Below are 19,255 nucleotides of genomic sequence, written 5' to 3'. Positions count from 1 at the left end.
TAATTAAATTTATGTATTGCAATTGAATATAGATAATTAAATGTAATTGTCACAAAATAAAGCATGTGCATAGTAATAATAATGGAAAAGATAACGGAAGTTATAACGGTAGATGTATTTTTGTCCAAAAATTATATAGTACTACTCTAAAAGCACCATGTACAAAATGATTAGCACTAAAAACATGGACATAAATTAAGAATAATTTTGATTGAGACTTATTATGCTTTTAGATTATAGTTTTTTTCAAAAAATTTTATAATATGTCATATATTTTTATAGATCTTATATAAATGTATGTATTGTAATTGAAAAAAAAAAATCAAATTAGTTGCTACAAAAATAGTGTTATAAATTTAAACACAATCTCACTTTTCACTAAATAATATAATATTACAAGAAAAATAATAATACATAACACACACACAAAAAAAAAAAAAAAAAAAAAAAAAAAAAAAAAAAAAAAAAAAAAAAAAAGAGAGAGAGAGAGAACACGTAATTGTGTTTTTAATCGCTAACTCAAGGGAAGTGTTTTCCTAATAGTGTCCTTTGTTGGATTATACAAATTACAAACAATAATGACGAATTTTTTAAAAAAAAAAAATTAATATGCAAATAGTTTATCCATTTCAAATGTCATGAAGACATATAATTATTGATTCCTCTCAATATAGGAGACCCCGTCTACTCAAGGAGTCAAGGACACATTATTTTCAAAGAGTGAGAAATGAAAATGATGTGATTTGAATTATTCAAATTTGGTTGACTTTTTTCTTTTAAAAACATTATGATTAATTACTTTTTTTTCCTTATGAATACCATTAAAGTCTAAGAGCAACCACAATAGTGATTTGTGCTCAGTTTTTAAGGAGAACAAAGTTGATGTGGAGGAGAGAGAGGATTTGAGGGTTGCCGGCAACACATTGATTTTTTGTGGATCTTACGGAAGAGAGAAAGTGGAGAAAAGGGGCGTAGCCGAGCGCCCCAGAGGAACGCGTGCAGTGCACACGTTGGCTGGTGCGTTGTGTGTGTGTGTGTGTGTGTTTTTTTTTCTCTTTTTGCGTCAAACCTGCTTTTTTTCTTTTTCCTTCTTCTCTCTTCCTTATTTTTCTCCTAATTGGCACCTCAAAAATCACAAAAAAAAAAAAAAAACTACTCCTATTCAGATTGTCCTAAATTACTTTTTAAATTTTTAGCTCTAGGTGTGTCATTAATATAGTGGTTGCATTTGGTTTGAACTCTTTTTATGATATCTTATTGATTTAATAATTTTTTAAAATAATATTATGTAATGAAGTGAGCATAAAAGATAAATTTATTAAAAAAAACAAATATTATTTTTCTAAAAATTAATTTTACGAAAATTTCAACTGCTTACCTCGTATCGTAAGGCACACTTTTAAGATAAAGAAATTTCTATGTACCTCTTATTAGGACTCTATCTATGTATTTGAGTCTACTTATGATTTCCAATCTTAGTCTCCCTAAGAATCTTCTTGTATATATACCTAGGTTTTGTACTTTTGTAATCAATCACTGTCAATACAATTCATTATAGTTCTCATCTGGTATAAGTTAGCTAGGGTTTCTATCCAATGGCCAACGGATCTGTCAATCCCTCTGAACGGACCGTTTCTGATGCCCCTCTCTCATCAGTTGTTTCAACTGTAACCACCCTCTCCACGGCTAATCACTTATTCAGTATCAAATTGACTCATCGGAACTTCTTATTTTGGAGGGCTCAAGTTGTTCCCTTTCTCAATGGACATGGTCTAATGGGTTTCATCGACGGAACCAATCCCTGCCCGCCGACCACGATCTCGTCCGGCGAAGAAGGAGCGTCGCCTCTGCTGAATCCTGCCTATCATCGGATCAGGCGCTTCTCTCTATGCTCATGTCATCGTTATCTAATGAAGTTATGTCCTTGGCTATCGGACATCACACCAGCCGTGCAGTGTGGACGACTATTACCTCCGCACTTGCCTCTTCGTCTCGATCTCACTTGTTGAACCTTCTCGGGCAACTTAAGACGCTGCAATAGGGTGATGCCTCTGTCACTAATTATATCGACCGAGCACAAGTTCTCATTGAGGATCTAACTCTCGCCGGCCGACACCTTCCTCTTGAAGAACAAAACCTTTACGTATTCCGGGGTTTGCAGCCTGAATTTCGGGGTCTTGTATCTTCTATCAATGTCCGAGGAACACTAGTGATCCTTACTGAACTCTCGGACCTCCTCGGTGCCGAGGAGTTCGTCACCGGCAGTGGAGGACCATCGTTGGTAGCTTTTTCCGTCTAGAAAACTGGGCAGTAACAGCGCAATAGAGGTGGCCAGTCGCGTGGCGGCGGACGTGGCTCCGGGAAGTCTCGTGGAGGTGGTGGCGGCCGTTGCAGGAATGCTGGTTGTGGTCGTGGTGGTAGGAACGACAATCACCAACCGAAGTGCCAACTTTGTGGAAACTTCGGGCACACGGTGCATACGTGTTACAAACGGTATGAAAGAGATCCACAAGCTAATATGGTTCATTAGGGACCCCCTCCAAATTCCTCACAGGACTCTCATACTTGGTTCCCAAGCACGGGTGCAACAAATCATGCAACTCCAGATATAGCGACTCTCTCTATCTCAAACGAGTACAATGGTAATGACACCCTTCGTGTCGGTGATGGTACAAGTTTGCCTATTAGTCATATTGGTCATGCATCTTTTCATACCCCTTCTAGGTCGTTTCATTTATCCAATATTCTTCATGTTCCCACTTTAGCTACCTCTTTATTATCAGTCCAAAATTTTGCTTCTGATAATAAGGTCTTCTTTGAGTTTCACCCATCCTTTTTTTGTTGTGAAGGATATCAACACCAAGGAGATTCTTCTTCGGGGCAATAGTTCTGGTGGGTTAGACACACTACCAGTTCCAAGTTCGTCTCCTTCTGCTTTTGTTCAGCTCGTGAGTCTCCGTCTGTCTGGCATGATCGTTTGGGCCATCCACAACCTCGTGTCCTTAGTCGTGTTCTTCCTTTTTGTTAGGTTAGTGGGTTTAGCAGTGCTATTCGTTGTAATTCTAGCTTATGTAATGCGCGTCAAATGGATAAATCTGCTCGTTTTCCATTGCCACGTGTTGACACTTCTAGTTCGAACATTCTTGATTTAATCTATAGTGATATTTGGGGTCCAACTCCTCTCTTATCCTCTGATGGTTATAAGTACTTTGTTCTCTCACTAGTACAGAATTTGGAATGGACGCCCACTTTCCGAGTCACCTACACAATGAAGGTACCTCGGAAATGATATTATTAAAATAATAATAGGGAATCCGCAGCACCCTCGGCAAACGGTTGCCGCTGATATTAAATTATTTAAATAGTAATATGGATATCCGCGGCACCTTTTATAGAAGGTGCCGCGGATAATTTATTATTATTTTAATAAGTAGTTTTTCATATGCGCAATGCGCAAAAATATATGCCCAATATTAATATTTAATGTTAAAATTTTATATATATATATATATATATATATATATATATATATATATATATATATATATATATATATATATATAAAATTGTAGAATTCATATTAATATTAATGAAGTAAGAATTATAGAAATGATATATTACTAAATATAACTATGGTAACATTTAATTAAATCTAAATAAAATCAAACTTACCAATTGAAGAATGTAAGAAAAAGATATTGTGTATGCATGTGCATGGTAATAATAATGTGAAAGATAACAGAAGTTATAACGACAGGGATATTTTTGTCCAAATAATTATGTAGTACAACAATTATAGCATAACATACAAAAAAAATTAACAGAAAAAACGGACATAAAACCAGGGACATAACCTGAATGGAAGCTTATTATATTTTTAGAAAATGGAATACGCGGCACCTTTAGAGAAAGGTGCCACGGATATTTTATTATTATTTTAATAAAATTGGAATCCGCCGCACTTTTAAAGAATGTGCCGAGGTATTTTTTTTTTTTTTTTTTTTTCTTGTCGCGCGATCGAGTACATAGTCATACCCAAATTTCCCCCAAATTTGAATAATTCCCCAATCTGAAAATCCCCAAATTCGAGCCAAATCGACGAACGCCAAATCGTCCGACGTCCGTCGTCCGTCCGTCGGTCCTCCTCAGTCGGCCGACCTCCTCCGTCCACAGCAACGTCCGGCAGAGTGGCCCTCTGAACTACCGCCTCCGTCAATCGCGGCTCCACCGTCCGCATCTGACCTCCTCCACCTCTGACCTCTGAACTGCCGGCGTAGGTGAGCTTCTTTCGCCTTTTCCTTTCTTTACGCACGCATATGGTATAAAACGACGAAGCCACCAAGCCTCAATGTTCTATGGATTACTATGAGTGTTTTCATATGCTTATGGTGTAAAATGCTTTCTTTACTATGAGTGTCCTCCTCAGTGTTTTCATATGCTTATGTCCTTTCTTTACGCACGCATATGGTGTAAAATGCTTGTCATATCTGGAGCAAGGATGAATCAACACATGAAATATGTTTAAAAATTGGTTATTTTACAAAATTCATTTTCTTCCTGTTTTTATTTGTCTAATTACTTAAGAAAAAAAAAATACTGGATAATTCTCTCAAGGCTTATTGCCAATCGTTGTAAAATTGGTAATTTAGTACCAAATTTTGAAATAGTGGTGCAATTCTAGCCTATTTTTTCAGTGTGTAGTTCAATGAGTGTTCACATAATCCCATCTTATGGTTCTAATGGCATATTGGATATCACAGCCTTTTACTGTTGTATATGTTTTTGCCCTTTTCAAGTCTTACTAATAGGTCTAACAAGTTTACAGCTTTGCATAGTAAAAAGAGGATGCTGAGTTGAGTGTTTCTATTCATCATTTATCTTTCCTAGGTTGTTCTTGTCATGTTATAGAAGTACTGGTTGTTGCTGTACGTTTACTATTTTCTTCGTGGGAATGGCTGTGGTGGGGCTTTAGTTTTCATTGGCCCTGATGAAATCCATAAGTTTACTATAGATATATTTGTATGATCTTATGGCGCTGTGTATTGTAGTTAGTAAAGTTGTATACTTTCTTATTTTGTTAGAGGTATGTACTACTGGAGGATACAATTCTATGAATCATAGCATTTTCCTTAACATGTAATTCTAGTTAACATATTAACATAATATGCAATGTTGGCTAATCTAGTAATTAATCTGGTACTTTGTATTCTAGGGATCGAGTTGGTACCCTGCTTTATATAATTATATCCATCATTATCTTCTTCAATGCTCATATTTTTGTTGTCATTGGCTTTTTTAGTTCTTCATGACTTTGCTTCCTAGCAGGTGCCTCGGAAAGTCCTAATAAAAATAAAATAAAAAATTCATGGTCAGCTTTCCGAGACACCTGTGCAGGTGACTCGAAAAGTATTTTACAGGTGACTCGGATGCAGTTTTTTGTACTAGTGTCTTTATCGATGATTTTTCTCGTTTTACTTGGTATTTTTCCATGAAACAAAAATTTGATGTCTATGCTATTTTTGAAAAGTTTCGTGTCCTTGTTGAGAGACTTTTCAATCGTAAGATTAAATCTATTCAATCTGATTTAGGTGCTGAGTACAAAAAGTTGCATCCCTCTCTCACAAAATTAGAAATTTATCATAGACAATCATGTGCCTATACTCCCGAACAAAATGGTCGTGTAGAGTGAAAACATAGACATATTGTCAAAACTGGTCTCACTCTCATGGTTCGTGCCTCTATTCCATCTAGGTTTTGGGATTTTACATTTGAGACTGCGGTTTATTTAATTAATAGAATGCCTTCTATTATTTTAAATAATTCTAGTCCTCATTCTTTATTGCATAAATCTCCTCCTTCATATTCCTTTCTTCGTGTCTTTGGTTGCGTTTGTTATCCTCACTTACGTCCCTATAATTGTCACAAAATGTCTTACATATCCTCTCCGTGTGTTTTTATGGGGTATAGATGTATGAACTTACAGACTAATAAGGTGTTCGTATGCATGCATGTCAGATTTGATGAAGCAGTTTTTTCTTTTGCTACTAAAATTTCTGTGTAGAAAATTTCAGATTCTCATCCTAAACCGTGGGTAGCATCTATTCTTCACCCCATGGTGCCCAATCTGATTCAGTCCGAACCGACATAGCAAGCTGCACCGATTCGGACCGCCCCAACACTGCCGGCAGCGCTTGAACAGACAGCACAAGCATTGTCGACAGCGCCTATTGCGACCGAGACAGCACAACAGGCTATCACGGTCGCTACTGCCCGCTCGCGCGGTCGCCCAATGGGCTGCTCCACTCGACCGAACATCCGCACACATGATATGGAAACACGGAGTCCGTCTCGAGCACCATTGATCCCACTTGTTACACACAGGCTGTTAAACACTTGGAATGACGCAAGGCCATGGATGAGGAATTTAATGCTTTGTTGCAAAATCAAACATGGTGCCTGGTTCCATCTAAACCTAAACAAAATGTAATTGGATGTAAATGGTTGTTTCGAACTAAGAGGAAAGCGGATGGTTCAATAGAGAGATGCAAAGCAAGACTGGTAGCAAAAGAATTTAATCAGGTTCCCGGTCAAGATTTTGTTGACACTTTCAGTCCGGTCAAGATTTTTAATTACACTCAAACTGGTCCTCAGACTATTAAAAATTAGGTCATATTAGTCCTTCGTTAATATTGGCGTTAAGTTGATGTTAAATGAAGAGTAAAAAAGATAATTCAGGTGTTTCACTCCATTAAATTCCTTCAACCAATTTACACAGAAAGCATTCGTGTAATTCTCTTCGAATTTCTTCACTCCATTTGCAAACATAGAAAGCATTCGTGTAACTCTTCGAATTTCTCTAATAAAATATTTGGTTCAAAGGTCAAACTATTAATGTATACCAATTTAATATATCCTACAATACCATGAGCCTAAATATCACTTCTACCATAGTTTTAACCCCTTCCAAGCAACATAGAAACTGATGGCACAAAAGAAACTAATATTATCGCATCTACTTGTATTATCTATTTGAAAGAGTTTTTCACACTTTTGGTCCTACGACTATAGAAACACTTTTAAATTTTCTTCACGAGTTTCAAACCTTGCAATCTCAGTCCATGACTATTGTTTTTGTTTTTTTTGTTTTTTTTTTTTTTTTTTTGGCAAAAATGGTCCTTCCCCATTTTCCGTCAATTTTTCGGCCCGCTTTTGCCAGAAATTGTTCTTACTCCGGTGAGTAATTGACGGAAAATGGGCTGGAAGGACCATTTTTGCAAAAAAAAAATAATAATAATAATAGTCATAGACCGAGATTGCAAGATTTGAAACTAGTGGAGAAAATCAGAAAGTACCACTATAGTCATGGGACTAAAAGTGCGAAAAACTCTATTTGAAATTAAATATGACTTTGAAACATGCAGTACAAAGCTCCTCAACTGACTTTGGAAGGCTATATCTCAATAATTACTTGACGTTCATATTTCTAAAGAATTAAACAGATCATGAATTGGAGGTTAATACAAATAATTATTACCAGTTTAATGGATTGCCCAGATTTTCAGCTCATTGAAGTTACACATTTTAGTTTAACAATGCTTTACGTATGGAGTATTGGAGTCTTTTCATTTTAGAATGTAATATACGTTATATGTCTTTATAAGTTGAGTCTAAAATATCCCAATTACCATTATAAACTTGTAAATGATGTAATGGCTATTGATTGGTGTCCAGTAGAACTGAAGTTATAAACATGTTACTAGTAAGTTTTACAAGTGCTTTTCCTTCTAGAGTTTTATGCAGTTGCATTGAGCAAGCCCATCATCTTGTTCAAGTCCTTTTTCCCCAACAGCGGCGGACTTTCAGGCGCGTGATGTTGCGGCAATGGGGGGCTATGCGGAGCAGAGGATCATCTCTCACCCTCTCTGGTTGGGTCCTTCGTTGGCTATGGAAGTTCACAACCTTCGATTGGATTACAGCTATGGAAGATTAGGATTTTTTACCTTCTAATTGTTTCGTTAATTTGGAAAAAAGATCATAGTGCTTGGGCTTGTTAACAATAAACAACATAAATTGATAGTTCTGTCCTCCATTTTAACGCCATCTTGACACCAATACTAACGTAAGACCAATATGGTCTAAATTTCAATAGTCAAAAGATCAATTTGGGTGTAAATTAAAAGTCAAAGAACCAATTGGAGAAAAGACTATAATCGGAGGACCATTTTAGAAATTAACTCTTTATAAAATCAGCCAAAGGCTATTATTATTATTATTATTATTATTATTATTATTATTATTATTATTATTATTATTATTAAATAAGGGGATGAACATCTTGAGGAATAAATTTCTTTCTTCAAAACGGTAATGTGAAATGCTAGCATTTTAAAATAGTCATTCAGTCATTTTCTAATAGAGTTTTTTACACTTTTGGTCCCACGACTATAATGGCACTAGCAGAATTGATCCACGACTTTTGAACTTTGTAATTTTAGTCCACCACTATTGATTTTTTTGTAAAAATGGTCCTTCCGGCCACTTTTCCGTCAAAATTCCACCGGAATTTTTTTTTATCCATTTTTAACAGGGCTAAAATTGACATTTTACTTATCTCAAAAAATAAAAGAAAAAAAATTGACATTTGACTACATACAATATTACTGGGCTACATACTACTACCCCATGCGGCTGAGTTCCTGGAGCAGGTAAGACTGTCAGTAAGCGGTGGAGCGGTCGTGGCGTTCCCCGGGCTAGTTGGGTTATCCAGCAGCAGCATTGGAGGCGGAGCCAGCACGCCTGCAGGATCATCCGAAGACATCGAAAAAATTTCGTTGTATAGATTTCCGGCGAGAGAAGCGGCGGAGATTCTCAAATGCAATCGCTTTTACCTTTTCGTTTTATGTATTTCCTTTATATTTAGAGATAAGTAAAATGTCAATTTTAGCCCTGTTAAAAATGGATAAAAAAAATTTTCCGGTGAAATTTTGATGGAAAAGTGGCCGGAAGGACCATTTTTACAAAAAAATTAATAGTCGTGGACTAAAATTGCAAGGTTCAAAAGTCGTGGATCAATTCTACTAGTGTCACTATAGTCGTGGGACCAAAAGTGCAAAAAACTCTTTTCCAATACTACAAAAAGTGGGTTTATAATTTTGAGTGGAGTTCTACTACATGTACTCTCTAATCTTACTCATTAAATTTTACTTACTGATGTGACGGATTCTAATAAGTTATTTTTTTCATGTAAGTCCAATACAAATGTCTACGTCAAGGTTTAGTGTGTGAAAATACAAGTAATATAAGAGTACATGTAACGGCCGTTTGGTTCACGGAATGTCAGATTATCTTAGGAAATGTTAGATTGCTGGGAATGTTAGATTACTGGGAATGTTAGAATTGAGGTATGTAATATAATCATGTTTGGTTTAGGGTTATCTTTTATACACACTATAATATCCTTAACATATTTTCATATACTTTAATAAATTTAAAAATTAAAATAAATAAATAAGATAACGGTATCATATATAATTACATAATTTTAAAATATTAACTAAAATCTTGAACTTGAGAAATAAAATTATTTTATATGCTAACATAACATAATAAAAATAAAAAAATATATATAATTACAAATATATATATATATATATATATATATATATATATATATATATATGAAAAACTAACATAACCAATGTTATCTTACATTACTTAAGATTTTGAAGGGAATCACATTCCCTTCAAAATTCTATGTAGAGAGAATGTGACATTCTTTGGAAATGTTAGATTCCCTAAGATAATATAAACCAAATACCAAAATGTGAGTTTTGAAATGTCACATTCCCTTAGTTATGTTATATAGCCTGAACCAAACGCCGGTAGCGTTTTCCTTTTGAGTGAATGTGTGGTGATGCATCTGGGAAAACAGCGTTTCATCAACCCGAATTCTAATTTGAATTCTAAAAGATTCCTTTTCATTTATGTCCCACTTAAATTATTGAGGTTTAAGAAAACAACATTTAGATTCCTAATTGTGACACCGCCATGTCAATAAATATTCAAATCATTCTATCACATCACAAACACGTTAACAGTTAATTTTAATCGTGTTAGTTTTCTTTTTTCTTTTTTAAAAAATAATTTCATCAATTCTAGAAGTAATATGACCAAATTAAAACTGAAGTGTTTGATTTATCTATAATTTTATCAATTATGGAAGTATAAGGGTCAAACTGACCAAAATTTTAGAGTTGATTTTATTTTTGATTTTAAATTTATAGGTGACAGCTCACTTTTAGTTTTTTTTTTTTATTAGAATATCATCATTTAGTCCTAATATTATTGTGTCATGATAATTTTTAGTTTTCCTTCAACAAAATCATTAAAATGTAGTTAAATACAAAAACATTTCAATCTTTTTTTTTTTTTAATACAAAGTAGGTTGAACCGTTACATTTTTTATGTTTATTTTATGAAAAAATTCATAATTGAAGACCGAAATGCCTTTGTATTTAACGATATTTAAAATGTTCTGTTGATAAAGGGCCAAAAATAGTCATGTACTCATGTTACAATAATACTAGGACAAAAAGTGAATTTTCAAATAAAAAGAACTTAAAGTAGATTGTTACCTATACATCTAGAACAAAAAATGAAATTAACTCAAAATTTTAATAATAAAAAAAAATAAACTGAACAAATCATATAGCACAAAGTTGTTAAAAACTATTGTCAATGATTTTGTGGTCTAATGGCGTGAAGTGATTTTTTCAAATGGGAGGTCATATGTTTGATTCCCAGTGAGGACAATATTGACTCTATGCATGTGTTTCAATAGGTTGAGAAAGTACTACAATAAAGTTGTTAAAAATTTTCAATTTCTCGTCAGTTTTGGGTGGTAAAAAAAAATAGAGGATTTACATTATACTTTAACTTTTAGTTTACACAACGAATTGTCTCTTTATGAATATATTTGATGGTCATATAAATTTATTTCAGATTAATGAGATCTTTGATAGCTTGAATTGGACCAAATTGACGAATTGTCTCTTTATGAATATATTTGATGATCATATAAATTTATTTCAGATTAATGAGATCTTTGATAGCTTGAATTGGACCAAATTGTTATTAAGATAAGTACTTTAGGTATATTTAAACACGTTTGACTGGATGGAAAATATTTTTTAAGAAAGTCTGTTGGGAAAATTTTTTAATTGAGTGTTGTCCACTTTGAAGGATGGAGTGTCTCCAGAAAAAGAAATAGTCAAATAGCAGGGAGAGAGAGAGAGTCAAGCAATTAAGGTGATGCCTGCTCATGAATTTATACAAGGATGGGCAATGACAATTTCCTACAGAAGTGCTAATTACTTACAGAGTTGCCATTTTATTCGCTACCTACCACAGCAGTAAAGGAATAAAAATAGTAATAAATACAAACAAGTGAACCGGGTAATTAGGAGCACCCATAATCATGTAGTCTGCCAGGTGGAACATAAAGTCGACCATCATAATATAACATGCCATGTTTCATAGAGAAATTCACGTCCGCCAAGGTACCATTTTGAAGAGACACGATAATATCTTGTGCCATTTGGTTTGTGGATAATGCATGTAAAATGTGAGTTAGGAATGTGGCAGTGATAGTGGTAAGAGTTATCAAATTTGACTTCGCTTGATCCGTCTGTTGGGGAAAATAGCAACGTCAACGCACGATTTGGAAGCCTTTTAAGAAGCACGGACACTATTGGTGTATGGTTGAAAGGAATCTGTGCCGTGTTACAATAACACTACCTTAAAAGCGTTATTTGCCCGGTAACGGTGCAATTATTCGACAGGCTACACAGACCTACTACGGATAGCTTGCACTAGCAATCACGTAGGCGACCCTCACTATTGCTCAGACTTGAATAGGCAGGCACGGAATTATATATTATATATTCATATAATATAATATATATTATGTAATATATATTAGTAATGAAAAGGAATGAAGAAGAAGATATTCCTTCTTGGTGTGTTTTAGACAAAGGAGGGCTGCCCCTTTTATAGTACAGGACTAAGAGACATTCAACCAGCCCCATCCACACACTAGCGCAATTCATGCTACCACATAACTATGTCCGTAAATGATGTCCTTTGAATGGACTATTTCCAACAATCTCCCACACATTCAAAGTAGAAGGCTAGAAGAAAACAATGTCTGAGCAATACAAATGAGTTGATCTTAATATCAGTGTTTGTGAACTTGAACTGACATGTAGTGACATTGAGTAATTTTCTTTCCGAGAGTGATATGAATCTTGAACTCATCGGTTGGATAAATTTTGAACTCTAATGCACACACCAACTCAAAAAGCAGGTTTTACGGAAGTCAAACTCTTTGACTTCTTATGAACACCCTTAGTGTTAAAGAATGTTACGTCTGTCTCAAATATAAACTTCTACCCTGTCAAAGTCTATCACAACATAGACTTTTAACTTTGACAAGTCTTACCGCATTACAGGTTTTATGTCTTATCAAGTCTATCTCAATATAGACTTTTAACTCTACCAAGTCTATCTTAGTATAGACTACCATTAAAGGCTTATAGAGTAGTTAAAGACATAAATCAGTTGTAAGTCTTTTCTTTCTATCATAGGCACTGTTATTGGCAACGCAAATGACAGTTTGTGAATCACAATGCGGTGAAGGTGTTGGACACCCCCACAATTACACGGTTATCACCATGTTTCTTAGCCACTCGGCTTCTTGGGATGACCCCATTATCTTTCATATATAAGAGGCGGTTAGCCCTTTTCTACTCAAGTTAGGGATCTCTTTAGGTCTATCTCAACATAGACCATCCCAATTGAGTATAAGGCAGCAAGAGCACTTTGTACTCATGTCATTATGCGGTGAATTCATTAGGTTTGTCTCAACAAAACCACCCTTTCTCAAAGAGTTATGAATTCATTAAGAGCTGTAGCTCAACCTCACAAGTACACACACTATCGGAATGACCGACTAGTGTACTATTTTGTAACTCTTTTCATGGCTTCGTTTGACCACAGAAGTGGGATCCACCACGAATTCATTACCACTTGGACTTTAAGTCCTTCCAATGAGTTAGCGACTAATCCTCATAATTAGCCCTCAAGTAAGTTGATTCTCTTGACCAAACTTACATGCACTTTGACGAGTACTTCGTTTACTCGTAAATAATCCCTTGAGATTTTCATGTTTAACATGAAACATTCTCTTTCATCATTATTTTCAATACCACAGAGAAACTTTTGATGAAAATATAAGGAGTTTATTACCCCCACAATGCAACACTTACAAATATTTTTGTCAAATGTATTTGATCTCTTACCCAGACTGATCTTTGGTGCCCAACATTAACTCCTTTGTAGACTGAGTTTTGCCGATTTGCTTTGTGGAGCATTATAGAAACTTCGCACTCTGCCTGATACAAGCTCAACAGTTGAATATATTTCAACAAACTTGGTTATCTCAATTGACCACAATTACCCTTTAACTAGGAATTATAGGTATTTCAATATGACTTAACCAAGAGTTTAAATAATATATATACAAATGCTCATTGTTAGTAAGCCATAGAAATAATGTTGTCCACATGCTACATCAAGTTGAACAACATAATCACAAATTTCACATCATATTCTTATAAGAAATTAATCTCATACACAAGGAATATGTTCGAGCTCATATTTATTCGAAAATATCTCTCAACAATGAGACTTCAGAGTTGCCACTTGCACAATTTTCCATTCCCTTGAGAAAATTAAAACTCATATAAAGCATTCACATGATGCAGATCACTATTACTATTGCAGTACTTCAACAATTTCTATTGCAAGGCTTTGAATGTTCAACAGCATATGAAAGTCAACCTCATTTCAGGTAAAGATCAAGTGGCGCTCTAACTAGACTGCATGATCAACACCCTACTTCTTAAAAACTCCCAGGTCGAGTGGTGAAATCGAAGTTTACTTAAAAACCATCTTCCTAGACAGAGTGTTCAAGAATGATGACTTTTCCATGTTCTCACTAAATTACAATTGAAGCCTATGATATATGCTCTTATTTTTATACAAATAATTTTAGTAAAAAGTTTGAGCAATATCTATGCACGAATTATTTCAATCAATGTCATTAGTATTCAAAATACTAAAGAAATAAGTACTACTAAGTAATCAAAATCTAGACAGCTCAGCTAGAATTCAGTACTAAGATAATCATACTTCATGCGAACTCTTAGAACTAGAGCAAATATAGTTACTCAAAAATAACTACTTATTTAAAGAGGTTCAATACTCATCTTGCTCTGTCAGATTGACTTTTGCTAGTTTTGCCATTGTGATGGTAGCACTGGTGTACTCGGTGTCCTTGCTTTTTGCATGTAAAACACCTTCCTTTGAACTTCTTGATTTTTCTGCTCCTTTTGTTGTAGACAGTTCTGACACTTTGATTTTCAGTTTCATTGGAACCGTACTTTTCTGACAGTGATTCCCAAATGACTTTTGCCGAGTCTTGTTTGACATAGATGTCGAACAAATCGTCATTCATTTGAGACAGAAGGTATCCTCTAGCTGCCGCATTGTCATTTCTAAACTGCATCAGAGTTACACCCGGTTCTTGACCCGGAATATAATCTATTTCAGGACTGCTTTCTCTCGATTCTTCACCCGGAGTGTAATCAGATTCATGGTTAGCTTTTGTAGCACCAGAGGGAGAAAACACTGTTGGAGTAGGTTCAGGTGCAACTGAATATAGCACGTAAACCAACTTTAATTGTTCAAAGAGAATAAGCATTCTTTGAGCCCACCTACTGTAATTTTTCCCATCAAGCGCGGTGATTTTTGATAGATCCGGTATGACAGAAGGTGTCATAATACTAAAGGTTGACTGTTGCACAATAACGCTTTTAACTGTTGGGGAAAATAGCAACGTCAACGCACGATCTGGAAGCCTTTTAAGAAGCACGGACACTATTGGTGTATGGTTGAAAGGAATCTGTGCCGTGTTACAATAACACTACCTTAAAAGCGTTATTTGCCCGGTAACGGTGCAATTAGAATTCTGGCACGCTTTAGACAGGCTACACAGACTTACTACGGATAGCTTGCACTAGCAATCACGTAAGCGAACCTCACTATTGCTCAGACTTGAATAGGCAGGCACAGAATTATATATTATATATTCATATAATATAATATATATTATGTAATATATATTAGTAATGAAAAGGAATGAAGAAGAAGATATTCCTTCTTGGTGTGTTTTAGACAAAGGAGGGCTGCCCCTTTTATAGTACAGGACTAAGAGACATTCAACCAGCCCCATCCACACACTAGCGCAATTCATGCTGCCACATAACTATGTCCGTAAATGACGTCCTTTGAATGGACTATTTCCAACACCGTCCACGGGATAATGCATCTGGACACGTATTCTCAACACCCGCTTTGTGTTCAATGGAAAATCGAACCCAAGTAGTTTTGTCAACCATCTTTGCTGCTTTGGGGTCTGGATAGTCTGGGACAATAACTTGTTTAAACTTTTGTGATCTGTTTCAATGGTGAATGGGCGCCCTAGCAAATATTGTCGACAGCTCCCGACTATACGCCGAGGCAGCTTGATAGCGAGCTAGGTGGGTGCTTTTTACTAAAATATGCAATGGGATGGATATATACTGTGATAAAATGGCACCAACACCACTCCCCGAGGCACCAGTTTCAACCGTAAAAGGCAAATCAAAATTCGGAAGCACAGGAGTTTCTTCAATAGAGCAAATGATTTGGATGTAGATGTACTCCGGCCACACAAATTCACCTTTTTTGAGTAAGTCATTTGACCGTGCATGATAGCTTTAATGGCTCTATAGTCCACACAAAATCGCCACGTCTCCCCATCTTTCTTCCGAACTAACAATACAAGTGACGAAAAATGACTAGTAGAGAGTTGAGTGACATGGTCTCGTAACATCTCCTGGACCAACCGTTCTATTTCATTTTTTTTTCTAGAAATAAGGATAACGGTAAGGTTTGACATTAACTGGTGCAGACTGAGGTAAAAGGGGAATTTTGTGGTTGAATGTTGTGTTTGGCAATAGTCCTTTTGGGATGCTAAAAACATGAGAGTACTTGGATATGAGAGCTTGTATGGTGGGATGTGGAGTTTGGGTAGGTTGGGACGTCAATAGAAAACATTCTGCAATGGCATTATGGCATTAGTTTGATGCATTCGCATTAACTGATGGCTAGTGACAGGATGAACAGTAGGACAAGAATTCCCAGTTAACCTGACAGATTTCCCGGCATATTCAAACTCCATCGTAAGATTTTTGTGATCAGTAATTATCTTTCATAGTCCTTCCAAGTTCCAACCATTGAACACCCAAAATGGCGTCAGCTCCAGAGAATTCTAGGACGTGGAAGTTAGCAACAAATTCCGCACCCTGTATGACAAATGACACATCTACCGCAACAGAGAAACGGGTGGTTGCATCTACCGGTAATTGAAGGAACTTTGCAATCCTCGGATAAAGGTAATTATGGGAGCTACTTGTATCCACGGGGACGATAAACGCATGCTTGCTACTAGTGGCGTTTAGCCGGAAAGTGCGAGGGCCAGAGGACCCCACCGGCACATGTAGTGAAATTTCATATTCACATTCTGGCTCAGGCAAACTTGGTTCAGCTTCTGGGTAATTAACAGTGTCCTTCTCCGCCTCAACGATCTCAGTTGGCTCATCAGCCAACAGTAGTAAAAATTGTATTCGACAACGATGTCCCGACCTGTATCGTTCGTCACAATTGTAACACAAGCCTTGTGCCCTTCGAGCTTGCAGTTCAGTGGCAGTAAGTCTCTTAATTGGCAGAGTTGGTTTGTAGTTTGTAGGAGGGGGAAGGGGTAATAGTGGTGGCTGGTTAGATTGACGTTGAGAAACTGGAGTTTCAAAATCAACAGATGGTGGCCGCCATGTGGTAAGCGAAGATGAGGTTGTTTGGATATACTGTAACACCCCCAATTTTAGGCATGTTTTAAAACGTTTTAAGCTTAATAAATACGATAAAGTCTAATCATCAATACCAAAATAATGCGGAAGCTAAACATAATATTTGGGGATGTTATGCCACATCTAAACTAAGAACTTAGATGCACAAGCTACTAATCAACTAAACATAATCCAAAAGTAACACCTGTTTAACATAGTGGCTCACATGCCGTTAAAACTAAAGACTAATGTAACACCCCTAATTTTTAAAACATTTAAAACTCATGAAATAAAGGCGAATCTGTCATAAATACCCAAACCAAGCAGAAGCTAAGCATAAGAGTCGGGGTGCAATGTCACATCTAGGTTTGAGAACCTAGATGCACAGGCTATACTAACTAAACAAGTATAATCCACAAATCCATATTCAAATACAATTCAAGGCACGCAAGCCATCTAACTAATACTAGAGCTATCTAAACTACATCCACGAGTCCAACTAGCGCACTCCGAAGCTACTGATCAGTACCTGAAAAACATATGGTGTAACAACCATCAGCGAATAATGCTAGTAACCCACTCCGACGCGTTGAGTACAATATAGGTAGATATAATAAAACCATTTTGAAACTGAGGAATACATATATAATCCCACGGAACTCTATCTTTAAAACCAACCTCAAGACTCCGGGCATATCAGCAGACTCGACATTATAAAATAACGTAAAGACTCTAGCATGCAACCTAATATCACAAGGCAAGGCAATAACAAGGCTTAATAACAAACCAAGACAACAATAAGGCTCACAACGATCCATAAAAATCATACCATGATCCGGCCTATAGCACGGCACTACAAGAAAAATGCACATAGACAACACTAGAAAGACAACAGTTTTTAACAAAAGTGTTGTCTTTTGTATAAACGACAACAGTTTGGTCCATAACCGTTGTCTTTGATGCAACACTTTTGTCAAAGACAACGGTTTTTACTTAACCGTTGTTATAAGTGTGTTGTCTTTGTGCAACTTGATAAAAGACAACACTTCAACGACAACGGTTTCCAAAAACCGTTGTCTATGTGCGCTTTTCTTTTTTAAGACAACGGTTTTATTTAACCGTTGTCTTTGATATGTTGTCTTTAAGTGTACTTGAATAAACAACACTACAAAGACAACGATTTTTTAAAACCGTTGTCTTTGCGCATTTTTATTTTTTAAAAGACAACGGTTTGATTTAACCGTTGTCATTTGTGTGTTGTCTTTAATAGCACTTGAATACACAACACTACAACGACAACGGTTTTGTATAACCGTTGTCGTTGCGCGTTCTTTATTTGTTTAAGACAACGGTTTTATTTAACCGTTGTCTTTGGTATGTTGTCTTTAAGCGTAAACTGTTGTCTTTGCGCATCATTATTTTATAAAAGACAACAATTGTATAAAATAAAAACAAAAATGTTACCAACAAGAGTCAAACTCGTGACCTTAAACATAGCAAGTAAAGCTTAAACAACTAAGCAACACAAACTATTATGTACAAAAGCGCAACATCTAGTATATAACCGTATTGCATCTGTGTTGTTTGTGAAAACCAAGACAACAATTTTATAAAATAGGTTAAAGATGCAATTGGGAAGGATAAAACCCAAAACCTCTAACATATCAAACTAGGCTAAACCCACCAAGCCACACCAATACTTATGTATTTAAAGCGCAACATCTAGTATATAACCAGTTTGCTTCTGTATTGTCTCTGAGAACCAAGACAATGATTGTATAAAATAGGTTAAGAATGCCACCAGAAAAGATAAAACCCAAGACCTTTAATATAACAAACAAAGCTAAACCCACAAAGCCAAACCAATTCTTGTTTACTAAAGTGTTACACCTTATCTTTTACCTATAATTTCAGGCTAGCAGCTTTGACCACCATCATGACCGGTCGACCACCTAAGTCCATGACGTGGGCGGGCAGGGTGGTGCGCCCCCGAGCACTTCAACCGCGCCTCTGGTCCTAAGGGGGTGCGACGCGGTTGCGCGTTGCGGTGTGGTGTTCAAAATGGTGCGGTATGGTGTTGAGGGGTAAGGGTGGTATGATAGGGGCCGGGGTTGGTAATCGACCCTTCCAGCTAGTGCATGACTAACAATTATTGAACTATATATTCATAATTTTTGAAATTCATATTAATAATGATTGGACTCTATATTCACAATTACAGAACTCTATGTTCATAATTTTCGATGTTC

The 19,255-nt window shown here is 36.0% G+C and overlaps 1 long non-coding RNA gene across 1 annotated transcript; it reads left to right on the top strand.

The window, feature by feature from the left end:
• The first annotated feature begins 4,021 nt into the window (after positions 1 to 4,021).
• LOC109191035 lies at positions 4,022 to 6,748 on the top strand. Its single transcript, XR_002055850.1, has 2 exons — positions 4,022 to 4,277; positions 6,062 to 6,748. It is a non-coding gene; the product is annotated as an uncharacterized LOC109191035 (long non-coding RNA).
• The last annotated feature ends 12,507 nt before the right edge of the window (positions 6,749 to 19,255 follow it).

This window comes from Ipomoea nil, unplaced genomic scaffold, assembly GCF_001879475.1.
Source record: "Ipomoea nil cultivar Tokyo-kokei standard unplaced genomic scaffold, Asagao_1.1 scaffold1612, whole genome shotgun sequence".
Classification (NCBI taxonomy): Eukaryota; Viridiplantae; Streptophyta; class Magnoliopsida; order Solanales; family Convolvulaceae; genus Ipomoea; species Ipomoea nil.
Note: the sequence above shows the minus strand (reverse complement) of the source record. Positions and strands in the feature narration are given on the sequence as shown.